Consider the following 17,009-nt stretch of genomic DNA (forward strand, 5'->3'; position numbering starts at 1 on the left):
TTGAGTTTTCCTGAGTTTTGCACAAAGTTTAGAGGTTTGCTTTTTATGTTTATTGGTGGAATATGAACCATATTTTTATAAAAAATTAATGAAAATAAAAAGAATAAAAATTTTTACATATACTGCGAAAAATTCACTGTGCCAATACTTCTGTTCGTCACTGTACGTCTATTTCAGCTTTGAAAATTTAATTGAATAACTTTAACGATTCCGAATTTACTTGAATGTGGCATATTTTACAAACATTTTTAGTCTACTAACGTCTATGTGGTTCACAATTTTGAACTGGATAAGGCCAGTATGCAGCTCTCAAGAAAAGCAAAAAGTCCATATAAAATAACGTACAAGAAATGGCAATGGAATATCCTTGTGTAAAATTTTCTTTAAACAGTACGTAGTTCTAAAGAAATTTGCTACGATTTTCTAAAGTTTTTTTGCGAAAAAAGTGCACAAGGCAACCCATGCTTGCAACAGAAATATATGCCCGTTCCATTATTTCTTGAGGAAAGAGTCAGGCAACAGGCTGGTGAGGTGTCAGATGTAAAAATTCTTTGGACACACACACGAAATAATGACAATTTTTTTACCGTTTTCTTGAGAGCTGCGTACTGGCCTATAAGCAGTATATTGAGCTGCAGAAGTGTTTCGGCGTAGTGGGATAGGCATGAGTCCACCAAACCGGTTAACTGAGGCACGCCGCAAGTTGCCGTATTATCACCGGTACTATGGTTGCTGGTGGTCAACAGTACACTAAAAAAATGGAATGCGGTTGATATTTTTGTCATAATAAGCACAATGTTTCTGACCACACTCAGCTCACTTATGAGTCAAGCACTACGAAAGATAGACCTTTGTGCAACTAAAGTTGGCCTTAGCATTAATGCAGAAAAGAGACAGATCTAGTACTCCTCACCTGGAAATACAAGATTCCGAACTGGTGTAAGCCTAAGCTGGACGGTGTGACCTTCCAGGTGAAGCAAAGCATGAAGTGCCTCGGTATAATACTCGACAGAAAATAGTCTTTGGGCCCATAGCCTTCTCTTTTTCACTGGATCTTCACGCCGATAGTCAGGCCGATACTATTCCATGGAGAAGAGAACATTAGCTAATAGAATAGAAAGTGAAAGGGCTATCCCAGAAGGGCCAATAAATCCTAAAGCTGCCGTAACATTTCAGGATTTTCCAGCCTGAAGTATTAGCCATTAAGAAGGCGGCGGAGCTACTGAGGAGCTTCTTAGCGTACATTGAGAATCAGGCTGCGATAAAGTTGCTACTATCCCATTGCACGTCCTCAAGAAGTCTGCCGAAATAGAGGACAGCTTAAGATATGCTACGGGCACAGATCTGTACTGGGTTCCAGGGCACAACGGTGTCACGGGCAAGGAGGAGACTGATAGGCGTGCCAAAAAAAGGCGCTCTGACGGAAACTATGCTGACAAAGGAAATACCGATTTCCCTCCAAACGGATGTCCCTAATCCGGAAGGCGAAAATGGTCCAGGATAATTTGCAGAGCTGCATCAACAACCATCTAGTCTAACTCCTTATTGTGTTACTTGTTCTTCTTCCCCTCCTTCTTCTTTTTTTTTTCTTCTTCTTCTTCTTCTTCTTCTTTTCTTCTTGTTTTTCTTTTTCTTCTTGTTCTCTCTATTCTTCTTATTTCTTTGGTTCTTCATCTTCCCTATATTTTCCTTATTTGGCACTACAGCCGCTTGTCAGTTTGAATCGAGATCAAACAGCTTCGCCAATTGCCTTCCTCCTTTAGGAAGTTACTTCAGTTCTTCATACAAAGGGCGGGTAAACAAATCGTTCGATATTTGATCGTTCAATTACGTTCATTGCTTTAAATAATCGATCTGTCTTGGTTTTTTTCCATGGCGGCTCTTTTGTGAGACAGATAGAGTAAATAGAGCTGGGTATGCTAGACAGGTATATGCAATCCGAACCTACCCTGGCTTTGGGAGAGATAGGCTAGCGTTTGTCTTATATTATGCAGTCGTCTAATTTCGCCGTTGGAGACTCGAGACGACGGCCTCCTTGCAACCGCTCCGCGATGCCCTATAAGTGCCAAGGAGAATAGGAGGTTATCGAACGTAAAACCCAGCCTTTTAAGATAATTAATGTTCGGTATCGATGGAATCAATCTTCTCTTTAGATCCAGTTTGGGTCTGACTTTCGCCATCCAATTGGTGTAGAATTTAGTAATGAATTTGACAGCCCACATTTGTGTTCATTTGGTGTCCCAAAACCAATGGTTGCCAAAAATTAATGCAACTTTTTAGCTCGATTTTTTTAGAGCAAAAATTATATCACCTAGTCACTATGAACTGAATTGATTCCCTTGTCATTTAAATCGCGTCGTCGAGGTAAAGTGCTAAATAACACAGCACTAAGCGGAGTTGGAGAGCTGATTCTTAGTACTGATCCATCTACATCTAAAAAAATGTGACTCAGTAGTTCAGTTATATGCACAAAACGGACGCTGTAGCTGATGGGTTACGTTTTCAAGCTACTTGAAAAATATACAAGCGCAAGTATGATTCACACTTTGTTTCAAACAAGCCAATTCAATTCATAGCTTGAACGCAAATGAATACGGTAGTAGCTAAGCATTTACTTATTTGTTTCGAACCAAGCCTAGTAAATACACGTAAGCTTTTAAGTAGATTGAAATGTAAGTAGCTTGCTGCAGTACACCGTTGCGTACTACCACTCTGTAGGACCTGGGAGTAAGCGCCAAATTATTATTATTATTGCGACTGAATTTCATTGGTCGTTTAGAAAGTTCAATGCCTTTTATTTATTTATAAGGATATGCTCAGGGGGTTTAAAAGAACACCATATGTGATGGGTGCGGTTTTCATCGCTCGACAGATTACCACAGGGTCTCTGAAAGTATTTTAGTACAACCAAAAGCCGGTGTTTTTACGCATTTCCCAAACCGGCCACCAAACGATTACACGAATAAAGACACATTTTCATAATAAAAATTTGTCATTTGGCCGTGCTTCTCAATCGTATAACTTGCCGAGGTGATTTGGCGTCAGTGACTTAATAATTAACAAGACGTTCGCCACAGGCTTCCAGGATCAACCCATCCCAATTGAAAAATTCTTAGTGCCATCTTGAAGTTTGGTAAAGTCTTTTACAATGAATTATTCTTCAAGACAGGTGAGTTCAAAATATTTGCTTAACAATCATACCGTACCCCATCCAAGCTTCATTACCTTTTCTCCCACTAAGTGCAGTATTTTCCCATCGTCAGACGCATAAATTGCATCCGTATATAGGTAACTTCTCTTCTTTGAGAAACAAGATTTCCCACCAACACTTTTGAGCCCCATGTAAAGCAATTATCCCGACCCTACGTATTGACACCCAAATTCGTAAAAAATAATCAAGACTTTAAATGCTTTATAAATAAAAAACTTTTCATGAAAGTATCACTTTATAAAGTTCACTAAATCTATTTTAATTTTTATGAATAATTTCATAAGAATTAAACTTTTTCTAATTTTTCATTTTTACATATCGTCGCACACTGTGGCAAACCGTACTCAAAACTCAACTTTTAATAGAAGATTTTTTTGGAAAAATTCAGTTTAATTCCCCATTAAATTCTATATTTGGGGGTAAGTTTTCAGCTTTCTATCATTTTTCGGCTGGGAGATGTGTATGCGTGTCCAAACTTGACAAGTTTGAACATTATTTTCTTTTTCAAAACTGAGAAATTCAAATGTCCAATTTAAATTGTTACTGTAAGAAAGCGGAATTATATTTCGTAATTTTGTCTTTTCCATTAAGAGTATTTATTCTTTTGGCGTATTTTTTGGAATTATGTGTTAAAAAATTATGTTTAAAAAAAACTAAATTAACCTCTATTTTTTGCAAGTGTAATTTTCAAAAACATTTTTTATAATGCGCAAAGCGCTTTTAAATTTGACAATGCTGCAATAAAGTATGTTCCTTCTTTCTTAAGAATCCGAGTTAAAAACGAAATGCACTTTGCGCATTTTTAAATAAATTGGTTTTAAAAATTTCACTCCGATTTTAATTAAACACAGAAACATATACTTCTGGTTAAGTTTGATTATTATTTTAAGGTTGCTCAATGAATAAAAAGCGGATTTAATTCCAACAAGGATTTAAAAAATTTTGCGAGATCTATAGTAGGAAAACGAGTCACGCTGACAATTTAGAGCTCGTTTTTGAAAGATAGTTAGTTTCATGAGATCCTCTGATTATTTGCTCACGCTTGTTGCCAGTGGTCACAATTCGGAGATCTTTCTTTACTGAAGCGATGAAGTTAGTAGAACTTGAAGCGAATAATATTAGTTTAACGAGGCTTGGATGGGATTTAGATTTCGACTGTGAGGAATAAGTGTCACAGTTTTCATTATATAGTGGTTATCATAACTATAAGACACACAAATATTGAGAAGTTTTGACTATTTTTTATTATTTAATTTTAATTTTTATTTTATAATAACAAAAGCCGAATAAATCTAAGTTTCAAACTTCGTAAAAATATTGATGATTTAATCAGATATTTAAAAAAGATTTTGAGTAGCCCATTCAATTTTAGTACATTAAAGTGCCAGTTTGAAGTAGCTGGAAGGTGTCGCTGAATTTCTGCATATAACTAAATCGTCGATCAAACTGCGTATGGAAAAACGTAAGTCCTTGCACTTTAACGTAAATACCACAATTAAATGGGTTACAGAACAGCATACTTAAAATCCTTTCAATATTGCTTATCATAACTATACGACACCCACATATTGAAAAGTTTTGACTATTTATTTTACTTTTGTATAAATTTAATTTTTTTTTTAATAGATGTTTTTTAATTAATTAATGTTTTTAATTAGATACATTACTTGCTTTACGATATTTCTTATCGTAGTTTAAAGTACAAAACCGCGTATCAAGATAATGCAAAACCGCATATGTGAGGTTGCATAAATTATTTTCTAGAGAGTAAAAACACTCATATTTGAAAATGGTTCTCTTTTATATAAAGTAGTCGCATTTCTGGTTAGTATATTTCAGGACGAATAGATACGGATTGAGCCAAGAGCTTGTGTGAGCAAAACCAATTTTGCGCAGCTAATGTAAGTTACGCGGTTTTGCAGAATGACGATACGCGGTTTTGTACTTTAAAAGACGTTATGTTTAAATTGTAAATCTATTTAAATTTAACGTAAATTTTTTTTTTTATTATTTGTTTTGTATTTCCTATCTCTTACTATCTAATCTATATAAATGACTTTCCCTGTTTAATGCTCTTTCCTAGTGATAACAACAAATACACACATTGTTACTGTTATTACATTTTATCGCTTTTATCTTAATTCTAAGTATTCCTGGAAACGAAAGGGCTTGTTCTTCCTGATTATATTGTAACCAAAACTTACCTATTTTTAATAAAATTAGCTGGGGAAAGACTCTATAAAAAATTGTTTAGACTTAACTCTAAATCTATGCAATTGAAATTGTAAGTTATATGCTTTCCGTGTACGTATGGTATTCTGAGTTTCGGTATAACATAGGTTAATCAAGTCAACCCATTAACTCAAAACTGATAAATTTGCACATTCATGCTTCTGGCATTTATTTTACAGATCCACATGCATAAGCTTGAATTGGCACTTTTATTTAAAGCTGATTAACAAAAAAAAATATATATTTTTTTTTATAAAATTCATAAGCTGTTTATAATTTAGTTTGATTGAAGCGAAAGGCGGCACAAAGTCAAAGAAATATTGACTATTTAAGCTAGCGAATTTAGAATTAGAGAAAAGAACAAAACCAAAGTCAGTGTAGCTAAAAATAAATATTTGCAAGCGACGTGGGTTTTCGCCTGCGCACAAAACATTTGCGGTTATTTGAGAATAGAAAATTTTAAAATTAAATATTTTTGCTTCGTCATTTCTTTTGTGAAAACAGTTCCAGAATGCGTAAATATTCAATTGGCGATGTGTAGCTAAAATTTTATTTGTGGGAAAATACGTGTCAAATACGGATGCTTTAAAGCTACGTTAACTTCTGCAACCAACAGCAGGTTATATGATTCTATTTGGTCGGAAATCATCAAAAAGTGAAAGAACACTGTGTAAGATAAATTTTGTTAGGGCTTTGAAAAACAAAATTTTGTGTATTTTGTTTTATAACGAAAAATTCGTTTTTGCACAGAAACAATCCAAACGCATTTACCATTGCAAAAAGCCAGGTAAGCCAATATTTGGATACTACTTTTTCCAAAATGTGCTTATTCTGTTCGGTCAAAAATGTTTGCGCAGAATTTTTTTAGTTCGAAAAAAACTCGCAGATAGTGAGTATACTTACCAAACTTGTCGAGATTCTGCATTCAATTATAATCTAGTTGGTGAACAAATGCTGCTCGTCTTTGTGTTTGGTTGTATTATTCTCGCAGCTAATCCGACGTTGATTTCAATTTACTTTCTGAATGACGAAAATAAGTTATGGCTTGAAATATTTTCAAATTAGTCTATGCTGGATTTAAGCAAATATGTAGCTTGGTCTTGCTACCAGCTTCTGCAACATAATCACAGATTTTTAGGTGTTTCTGTAAATTAAAAGAGAAAGGTTTTTATGAAATATTTAAATCCTTTCTACATAATAATCGATAATATTAAACTATTTTCTACACAGCGCAAGCAGCTATAATCCAGAGGTTTTTATAAAGGCGCGCTAGTGTTTTGACGGCGAAAAAATACGTGTAAAAAAATTGTACGAAATAAGGCGCTTAAGATAAACTTCGGCGAAGAAAGACGCGTAACCTAGTTGAGGCGAAGAAAGGCGCGTAAACATAGATTTATACCTGGCCAAGGACTACTTCACTTCAGCATCATTCAACAAAAACTCGTTGGGGAATTTACATACTGTTACACCCGCAAACATAGTCGACGGCGAAAACAAGTTTACCCGTCCTTCTTCGCCGTCAAATATTTTAACGCGTCTTTCTTCGCCGTCAACTATGTTAAGAAGTCTTTCTTCGCTGTCAACTATGTTAAGAAGTCTTTCTTCGCTGAACTTCACTGAAGTTTTTTTTTGCGCCTTTTTTGGCGGTCAACTTTTGAGCTCGCGCCTTTATTCGTGTCTAGGGTCGATATATAATCAGTTATTGAAAATCGTATTTTCTTAGGATCAATGCTCTCAAAGCTTTATATCACATTCGCCAGTTCGTTGCTTTGAACACCGTAGTGTCCTAACACCCACACCAGTTCAAGCTCGTTCCACCTTATAACGGAATTCAGCCTCAACTTACATTCCTGGACTATCATTGAAGAGGTGCGAGCGGTTTCCAAGGCATTTTAAGCAGCTTGGCTGTCACTTCGGGTCCTGATTTTATGTCCGCGCCACCTTTCACAAATTATCCAGTGTTTCACTTTCAGTATTGCAAAGACTTCCGATTGAAAGACCGTTGTCATTGCACTTAAGGAATTCAGCATCTGAAGCTACCGTCCGTTTTCACCGAAAACTTTCAGCGCTCGATTTACCTTCAGCTGTCATCTTCGCATCTAGAGTCACTCCTAGATATTTCACATCTACGGAAAGACTTAGGTTTATGCCTCTATGCACTGGAGGGTTGAGACTTTCTAATTTTCTTTTCCGCATAAACAAGGCCAGTGTTGTATTGCTGGGATTGACAGCTCCAGGGAACCATTCATCAATCTTATTCTGTGTCTCAACACACATCTCCCTAAAGATTTACCTGATAACAGTACACAAACATAATCCGCGAAAGCTGAGATTGAACGAGATCTTGTAGTTCCGTTAGTAGGGAGTCCTATACCAAACACCACAAGAGAGGTGAGAGCACCCCGCCCTGAGGGCATCCCGTCTCGAACTCTGCCCTTGTACAAAGGCTAGCTTCGTCCCCACAGTCAGAAATCTTTTAGATAACATGAACTGAATCCAATTTCTGGCCGCAGAGCGCATAGAGCCAAAGGTAGTGTCCATCACCTTGTTACATGGTTATGTGGACCGGATTCACAGGACTTTCCGCTTTGATATTCATGTTATGCATCCTTTCCTGGTTTGGGAATGAAGAGTATCCTGACTTTTCTCCAAAGAGTAGGAACGTGACCAAACGCCAGACAGACCCTAAAATTTCTTATAACAGCCCCTATAAACCTGTCTCTCCCAGACCTTAGAATTGTCGGATACACACCATCCGAGCCCGACATAAAGTCGTCAAAAGAGTCAGTCACCACGCGCGATGCTATGTACCAGTTTTGTCTGGTAGCTGTTCCCGTCGCGCTATCTCTGCCGGCGCACAGTGTATTATTTCCATAGAAAAGATTAATTACATTATTTTATGTCTCCAAATTTCAAAACAACGTCAAGAAATGCCTGATAAAGACGAAACAATAACAACTAAAAAATTTAAATCAAAGTGTATGGCGGGACGGGGTTTGATTTGGAAAATTACTGAGCGCAATAATATTTAAACTTGTATATTTAAAACTGAATCTCAATGTTTAATTTGTCGGTGTTATGTGATTTATGCAACAATTGCCAAAATATCATTTTGGTCTTATTTTTTAGGTATGATCTTTTTAATGAATATACATTTTTGGGAATTTAGTAAACTAGGACTGAGTATTTCATGTTAAAGTAAAACGATGTTGACTTAGACTTATTTTTAGCAAATTATTATTTTTATTAGACCCGAAAACTCGTTATCCGCCACTATTCGATAAAGTTTGTATCTCAGTTTATTTGCCACTCCTCTTAGACTTTAAACAACACAATTTTAGCTGCTGGAAAGTGCAGGTTTTCTACTGGGAATTTCATTTTCTTCGAGTAATTCATTTGCATGTTATCTCGACCGAGACAAATTCTTGTATTTTTGCTTTGAATAGAGAAAGCCTGATTCATTACATTTGCAATAGTATCCCATTTTTGTAAATAGAGCAAGAAATATTGAACTTATAACGGAATTTTGTTGACCCAACTTGACTATTTTATCGATATTTTCCACGCCCATAATTAAAAAAAAATATATTTATTTTTAAGTCCATTTCTGTCAGTATATAATTCCTTGTTATAGGGAAATTCTAAATATAAATTTTGGGCATTTTAGCCTTCGTAGTTTTGCTTTTTTAAAAATTGCAGTTATATAATAGGGTGGCGTGACAGTAACTATAAATTATCAATTTTATGTAAAAAGCTTCGCCTATCTTATAACGTACCTTGTGCAAAATTTCATTAATCTATCTTCAATTGTTTTCGAATTACAGAATTAAAAGCAGCTGATGGGTCAAATCTTACACTGTGCGGCGTAATGAATTAACCTGCTACCCGTAAAATTAGTTTCCAGTAGAGTTTTGCATGTGTCTAGCAGAGACGTGGTATAAGTTCCATCGGATTTTCTGAGAGAATCCAGCCTAACCGTCAGGTCCTGGTGAAGCACCTTACCCTGCCTAACAGACTCTTTCATGTTGTCGATATAATTGTAGAAGTCTCTATAATAGCTTAGTTTTGACATGGTAATTTGGCTCTTATATTCCTTCTGCACATTATTATATTCAGACCAGTCCTCCTCTTTTCGGGTTTTTAAAGCCCTAGTCAGCAGTCCCCTAAACCTTTCTCGAAGTTTCGTAAGTTCAATGTTCCACCATAGGACCGCTTTTCACCGCCTACCTATTTTACCATATTACTGGTTGCTAGTTAAAGTTTATTTACATGATTGACACAGGTTCAGTGACATATCTCAAATCTCAGTTAGTCGCTTAATGATAGGAAAAAGTTACTTAAGCCTACGAAGTGAACGTAGCAAAAAGGTTTTCCAGGCTAGATATACGATTAGACATTATGCACCATGCCCGAGAACGATCTCACTAATAGCAGCTCACCTGAGATAAAAATAGTTAGCGCAAGTATGATGATCACAAATTCTATCGATTTTATAATTATGTCGATTGATAAAGCTTTTGACTTCGCTTCTGAGTGTTCCTTTGCTGCCATTCCCTCACCTATCTATATAAATTTTGCGTCTGTTGTACTGGTGAACGAGTGTTAACACCTACGCCATGTCGATCCCTGGGATATCCAAATTAGAAATCTGAATTTGAACACTCGAAAACTTGCCGGTTCACGAGTGTCACCAGTGGCACCAGTGGCACCATCGCAGTTTTCGCCACACCAACAGCAGCATGCTTTATTCCGTTTAGGTCCTAAGTCCATTATCATTTTAGGGAGCTCCGTATCAGATATCTTCATTTTCGGATTCGGAAACTGGTCAGCTAATACAAACGAAACCTCTGGTGTGGATAATTTATGGTCAAATGGTAAGGTGCTTCGTCGGGTCATAAGACATACGCATGGTACTTTAGCCAGGAATACAATTTGTCCTCACGAGAGGAGAAAAGACCGCATCCAACAATTAATCTACCAACATTGAAGAAAGCTTTAATTACCGCTTTACTATCAGAGTAGATGTTTACCTTTCCTGCCACGGACGCGCAACTGCTTACTAAATGTCAGCTAAATACTTGTGGGTGGAAATTGCTACAACGATCTAGCAGCCTACATTTTAGGTCAATGGAGAGCTATCTGCAAAAGACCCCTTCACCAACCATTACATCAACTTTCGAAGCTCATCGGTGCCTCCTTTCAACTTCTGATTCCCTTTAACTTATTTCTAGGAGGATATAAATAGTGAAGGAACTTGCTGGTGCCGGTCTAGCTCAGCATTGATTCGTAATAACTGCGTATATTTACTAGACTGTCAAAATCAAGAGGCAGTTCAGCACCCACTTCCGCTAAGTCTGATCGCAGGATTTGCTGCAGCTGTGTAACCTACGATGTCAAAGGACGCTGCTAAGCATGGCAGTGAATACCGACTGGAAGTAGTGCTAGGTTGAAGATCTTGAAACCACTACTATTCTTGGAGTCAGTCTGTGATGTGAACAAATCTGAGCACTTGCCGTGTGCTCAACTTTATCGCTGTGTTTAGATCATTTAAAAACCCTGTTCCTGAAATTTGTTGCCGCCTTCACAATTTCTGTGTCTTTATCCAAGAAGTTTCTAGAAATTGCATTGTGGGTAAACCTTTATGGTTCTGCTTTATAGCTAACGATATGTCGCTCGTTCTTAACAATAGAATCTCTTGCGATTTCCCGTGTAGGTCTACTGTAGTGGCTATAAGTTTTGGTCTGAGAAAAGAATGAAGAGTCCTAACGCCGCCAGCCTGAATTGCCCAGCGCATACTCCCCCGTCTACTCCGTCATCCAGCTTGGACCTATCAGTATAGAACATAATCGAGTTACTTCTGGCTGGCCAAGCCCATCCAGAATTGAGATATGGCCACAGTAATTCACTTTGCAGCTGAATAATGCCGGCAGTCCGATAGCTGCGCCAACTTAATTTTGCTTCCCCATAACATCCATGGGTAGTATGCTTAGCAGCAGTGAGCTTAAATGCCCCACTATTTCCAATGAGGAAAGCTTAATGTACCGACTTGTATCTGACTGGTGTAGTCATCTCTCGTACAGCAGTAAAGGGCCACTAATGTCTTCTCCGCTCTCTCCTCAGCTTGTCATCTATAAAAAAGGTGTAATCAGCCCAGATTTTCTCTTCGATGAAAACAATCAGAAAGTTATGGCCGAGTTGAGAGGCTATATTTGGAGGTTGGTGGAAGTACGTCATGCTGACTGCGCCCGTCGTTTCTGTTGGACGGGGAAAAGAGGGTAAAACCGTTGGGATTAAGTAACAATTATTCTACACAAGGTGAAGTTCCTATATCGAAAAATGTTGCTATTTTAATTATATCGTGTGTGCAAATGGAATTGTACATTAGAATTGACACTTCGCGCAATTGCATTAGTGGGTATATGGTAAGTTTATGTCAAGCAACTAAAAATATCATGAAAATATGTGATAGAGGCGGTAATTTGGTCACACAAAATCGATCGATAAGCTTTACTTCCATATCTCAATGGTTCTGTGTTTTATTTTAGTAAAAGTATGTTATGTCTCTGTTAAACAACATTTTGCTGAATCATCCAAGACCTGCCATCCAATGACGAGAGTTTCATATTTCAATATCTTCAAGCCAAGTTAATGACATTGACCCAGTTAGTGTAGCAACATTGAAGGGATTAAAAATTAACGTCTCGGATTTCCCGATGTAACTAAGCTTCAACACAATGAGTAATTAACACAGTGACTGCTAGGTTATCAACTGCTATAAGTATAGGAGCGGAGAGATGACAAGCTCAATTGTAAAGTGCAATAATAAAATTTAAAAAAATTACAACCCACTTAAAAAGATCAATAAAAAAACAATGTACATACATATTGCCAAGTACCGTCTAAAATAGCACAAAGCAAATGCAGTCCAAAGTAATAAATGAAAACTGTTGCAGGAAATGGTTAAAAAGTTACGAAGCTGCGCTGGATGAATATTGCTTCCGAACTTTACCAATCGAAATACCAAAGGAGCAAAACTCAAAGAGTTTATCAGACTAAATCTGACCCACAATTCGCAGCGGTGGCGGCTAACAAACGAAAAGCTGATATAAGGCCACATTGACAACTGACTAAGTTATATAGGTACTTATGTATTTAGAATTACATACATGTAGATACATGCATTGGCATGCGTATGTACATACGTACGTTTATAGTATATGTAAAAAAAAAAAGTAAAATAACAAACTTTGGCGTAATACCGACATGTTTTTGTATTTATGTTTGTACTTTGGCCGTTGGACTTGGTCTTCAAACACAATAGATGCTTCTTGCGGCCGCAATGCAAGTGAAGCTATCGAAAAAACGTGCGGAAAAGGCGACGCGACATAAACAATGGCAAGCAAACACTCAGCAGCAGCACTACATAGCAAACGGCGATAACAAGGCAACGCCAACTACACAACGATTATTTCGCTCCATGACTGAGGTGCATAAAAGCGGAAAATGCGCAATCGCAGACGCCGCAAACGACGGCCGGCTCGTCGTCACAACAACCGCATCAAATACAAAGCGCGCCAAAAAAACTAAAATAAAACAGCGCACAACCATGGGAAGCGTAATAGAGTGGGCGGTGATCGACAACAGTGGCAGCGTTGAAACAACAAAAATATCGAAAACAAAGAAAAATGAAGCGAAAAAACGTGCAAACAAAAAAAAATCGAAAATTTCAAAGTGAGCCAAAAATGAAAACGTCGTCACGACATGGTGGACAAGCAAAGCGTTGATGCTATACGCGACTGGTGGACGCATCACCACCAACAACCGCAAAGCGGCAGCAGCATCAGTTGCAGAAGCAGCAACGGCTGCAACAGCGGTTGAAAATCAAGTGAACAATGCTTCCGCTCGGCTTGTCGTCCCGGCTGACATGCAACTTCGATAGATAGACATTCAGTCAGTCAAGCAGTCAAGTCGCCTGCCTGCCCGTCAAATCGACATGCGGGCAGGGAAGCAGTCAAACGCAAAGTTAGCCAGCAGCAGTGCAGAAAACTGGTATTGAGCTGCGCTTTTAGCTATGGCAGCAGAGTGTTTATCAGGTTTTTCTTTTTGCGCTAAGTGGGCTTTGAATGCGACACCCTATGTACATTTGTTAGTGACTAAGCTTACAAAAACGAAAAATGTTGCTATTTTAATTAAAGACCTGCCTACGTAATTAGTATCAAGTACATATTTACATATATAAAGAGGGCAAATGTACATATGTATAATAGGTCAAGTTTAACATAGCTTACATAAATACTTGGAAAATGGAGAAAACTGTTTTTTTATTGGAAAACGCAATAATATGAACTACGATGTCGGGATGCTCCATCTTTTGGTCGTACTATCGACTGCCAGTTTCGACCGGAAGTGGGTTAAACAGACCGGAAGTTACAGGTTCAGAATTCGGGAACACAAATACCTAACTTTCGTTTGATCTTTTTTCTCGGAAGTGCATTTTTCAACCTTTAAATGTCCTTCGAACTTCAACTCGTCCTGGTCAAAACAGGAAGGCGGTAATACGACCAATAGATATACCATCCCCGACTTGGTAATTCATGTTTTTGCGTTTCACAATAAAAAAAAATTGCCACCATTTTAGAAGTGGGAGAAGGTCTAGGACACCCGGTATATGTATGTACATAATTACGTATTATAAATAATTTATTACAAAACTATTTTAGTTTTGGATGTCTTCGGGAATACTATTCGTACGAACTAAGCCAGTGCATTCTGAGAGTCAGAGGCCTGAGTCGTTACAAAAAAGTCCTCTACATATCTTCCTGCAATAGACTACCGATGCAATTACTTCATTTGACAGTACAGTGTTTATTCAGAACAAAATTCTCGAGTTTGTGCTATGAACAGAAGTAAGGAAAAGCATTCCTTAGGGGAACCCCTAGAACGCGAACTGAGACATCCTAAGAAACGTATTTAATATGACCCAAGTTATAGTACAGAAATAACAGATTCCATATAAAAGTGACGCCTTGCAGACTAGTTGTCCTAAGAATGGGTTGAACAGCAACTCCAGCCAGTTTAGTGCGCATCAGGTAACCTCGAATACTCACTTAGTCTAACTAAATACGATTGGGAGATCATCACCGGAATTCTGACAATCGCTACGCTAAATTTTCGTGTCCAAAATTTTCTAAACGAAAAGCTTGGGGCCTAAAAGTATACAACATGAAAAAGTAACATAAGCAATGTGTAGCATCCAAAGCTGGCAGTATGAGGGGCATGTAACTAGATGTTGCATGTTCATAGGTGGGCCTGCTTTTCTTTTGGGGATTTATGGCGATCAAAATTAGCGATAAAGAATCCAAGGCTTTACAAAGCCCTGGCGAGAAAAACGCTAGAAACTAAGTAAGTTAACACATGTAGCCTACAGAAGTCGCGAAGAAAAGAAAGCTCTCAGTCTGCGTGGCACGAACTTACCAATTCCTTCGCTGGAGCCGGAAAAAAGAGCAGTTATGCCGTCTCTGACTGCTTGAACGCTGCCAAAAGAGCTTTTTATCCGGTCATCGGTATAGTGAGCGATCGGATCATTCGAAGTGAAGTTTCAGTTAGTGTTACCGGCGAAGTGAAATATCTAGGACAACAAACTTCTATGGAAAATGCACGTCGGCGAAACCATATATGTACTTAGTACAAAGTTAAGATAGTTCATCTAGATACGATAGATTAATCGCTATCGACCAGTTGAAATGAAATAGCCCGGAGCCATCTATATGATGCAAAAACAATGGGAAATTGCTAGATCCACATCCCAGAGGTGATATGTCTGAGTTAATAGTATTTCGACTGCTGAGTGGAAGATTATCTCCATATATCAGCCATTGAAAAACACTCTATCTTAAAATTTGGTTGAAGAACGCCCTATTTCAGAATACGATTCAAAAATGCCCTATCTCACTTCAACATGTATTGAAAATGTGCTGATATAGGGCGTTTTTGAAACGAATTCTGAAATAGGAGGTTTTTGAAAAGGTTTTTTGAGATAGGGCGTTTTCGAACTGGCTGCCAAGTTAAGTAGATCTTCCACTCAGCAGTCGAATTGAGAAGAGATCGAGTATTAAATTATGCAGCAAAGCAGCATGGCGTCCCCATATTAACAGCCTTCACTAGTGGACAGATGCCTCGAAATTTCCCGGAGGTCGGAGGGTGCCACAGTCAGGATATCGATGCCAATTTGAAGGCAGCTGAGCTTTTTTCAGGCAGAAGTTTACGTCATCAGTCTTTGTGTCGAGATAAATGTGAGCAGGAATTATCAGAAGATGAAATTTGTCATCCTCACTTATAACCAGTAGGTACGCAAGGCTTCTTCATATTTCGAAGTCACTTCATCGCTAGTCTTCGAGTGAATAGAGAAACTTAAGTCCCTAGCTAATTACAATACAATGCATAATAAGGTTCCAGGACCCTATGGAGGAATAGAGGAATTAAGATATCGGGCATACTATCGAGGAAAATGAGAGCCACAACTCCTATTGAGTGTTGCGAGATGAACCAGAGGCCATTTCCGTTGCAATTGCAGGTGCCTTTTTGTAACTCTCTTCCAATATACTATATTGAAGGCTCTATCCAACTCAAAGATACCTAATTTTAGAACATACATGTTAGAACTGCGAGTTATCATTCGATGGAGGATGCAGTCGGATATGCCTGCCGGCTGTCGTTGTAAAATGTTAAGCATAAATGAGTTAAAGCTTATAGGTCGGTAATTTTTCGGATTAAACTAGGAAGTCCTGCGTCCCTTAGGTACAAAGACTGCCATGGCCCGGGTCCATAGGCAAGGTCAGTGGCTAAGATTAAATGTATGCTCACATTTGTGTTATTTCTTCGAAATCACACGAAAATAGACAATTTCCACAATTTTTTAATAATCTGGTAAAGCGCAAGCAATGCTATGGTTAAAATTATTCTCTCAAAAGCGATTGGATATTACTAACCGTCATATACATAGTAGGTCGGTTATTCGTATTTATGATTTTTCCGCTCAACTAGTGCTTATTTTTTATTCCATTCGCACTTTTGCTTTCGATGATTTCGCTTTCAATGTTTCACGTTGCTTCGTCATCTACCACATTTTACATCTGAAAGTGAAACTGTTTTGCAGCGCAAGAGGAAGTGCAAACGCATTGTGAGACAAGCAGCTATATGGATTGTGTTATGGGCATACACATAAATGTACGTACATATGATATAACAACCGTAACCCAGCAAGCATGAATGATGTTTTCCGCCAAAATTTAAAAAAAATCTAATATTGACTACAAATTCAGTGTGCGTTTTGGTTTGATTATTTGATTATTACTAGACTGCGGATTTTTATGCAACTATAAAAAAAAAAAATACAAATTTATACACTTTGCTTATAGTTAAGTAGTTATGTGGTACATATTTCTAGGCTTCGTTTTCTGCTAAAAAAAAAACTAGGGTCTAATTATTACTTATTTTCCAATAAATCGGTATCCCAAGTTTTCAGTTTTTTTTTTTTTGTTAGTGTGTACTAGCACTGCGACCTACT

At 37.7% G+C, this 17,009-nt stretch overlaps 1 protein-coding gene across 1 annotated transcript in view; it reads right to left on the bottom strand.

Moving 5' to 3' along the window:
- LOC118735356 (dual oxidase maturation factor 1) overlaps window positions 1-17,009 on the bottom strand; it is an 88,710-nt gene that overhangs the window by 45,200 nt on the left and 26,501 nt on the right. The window contains exon 2 of the mRNA XM_036465065.1: window positions 6,347-6,587. The gene's annotated coding sequence lies outside the window, so the exon portion shown is untranslated. The remainder of the gene's footprint in view (window positions 1-6,346; window positions 6,588-17,009) is intronic.

The sequence above is a fragment of the Rhagoletis pomonella genome, unplaced genomic scaffold, assembly GCF_013731165.1.
Source record: "Rhagoletis pomonella isolate Grant_MI unplaced genomic scaffold, Rhpom_1.0 Rhpom_scaffold_00003, whole genome shotgun sequence".
Classification (NCBI taxonomy): domain Eukaryota; kingdom Metazoa; phylum Arthropoda; class Insecta; order Diptera; family Tephritidae; genus Rhagoletis; species Rhagoletis pomonella.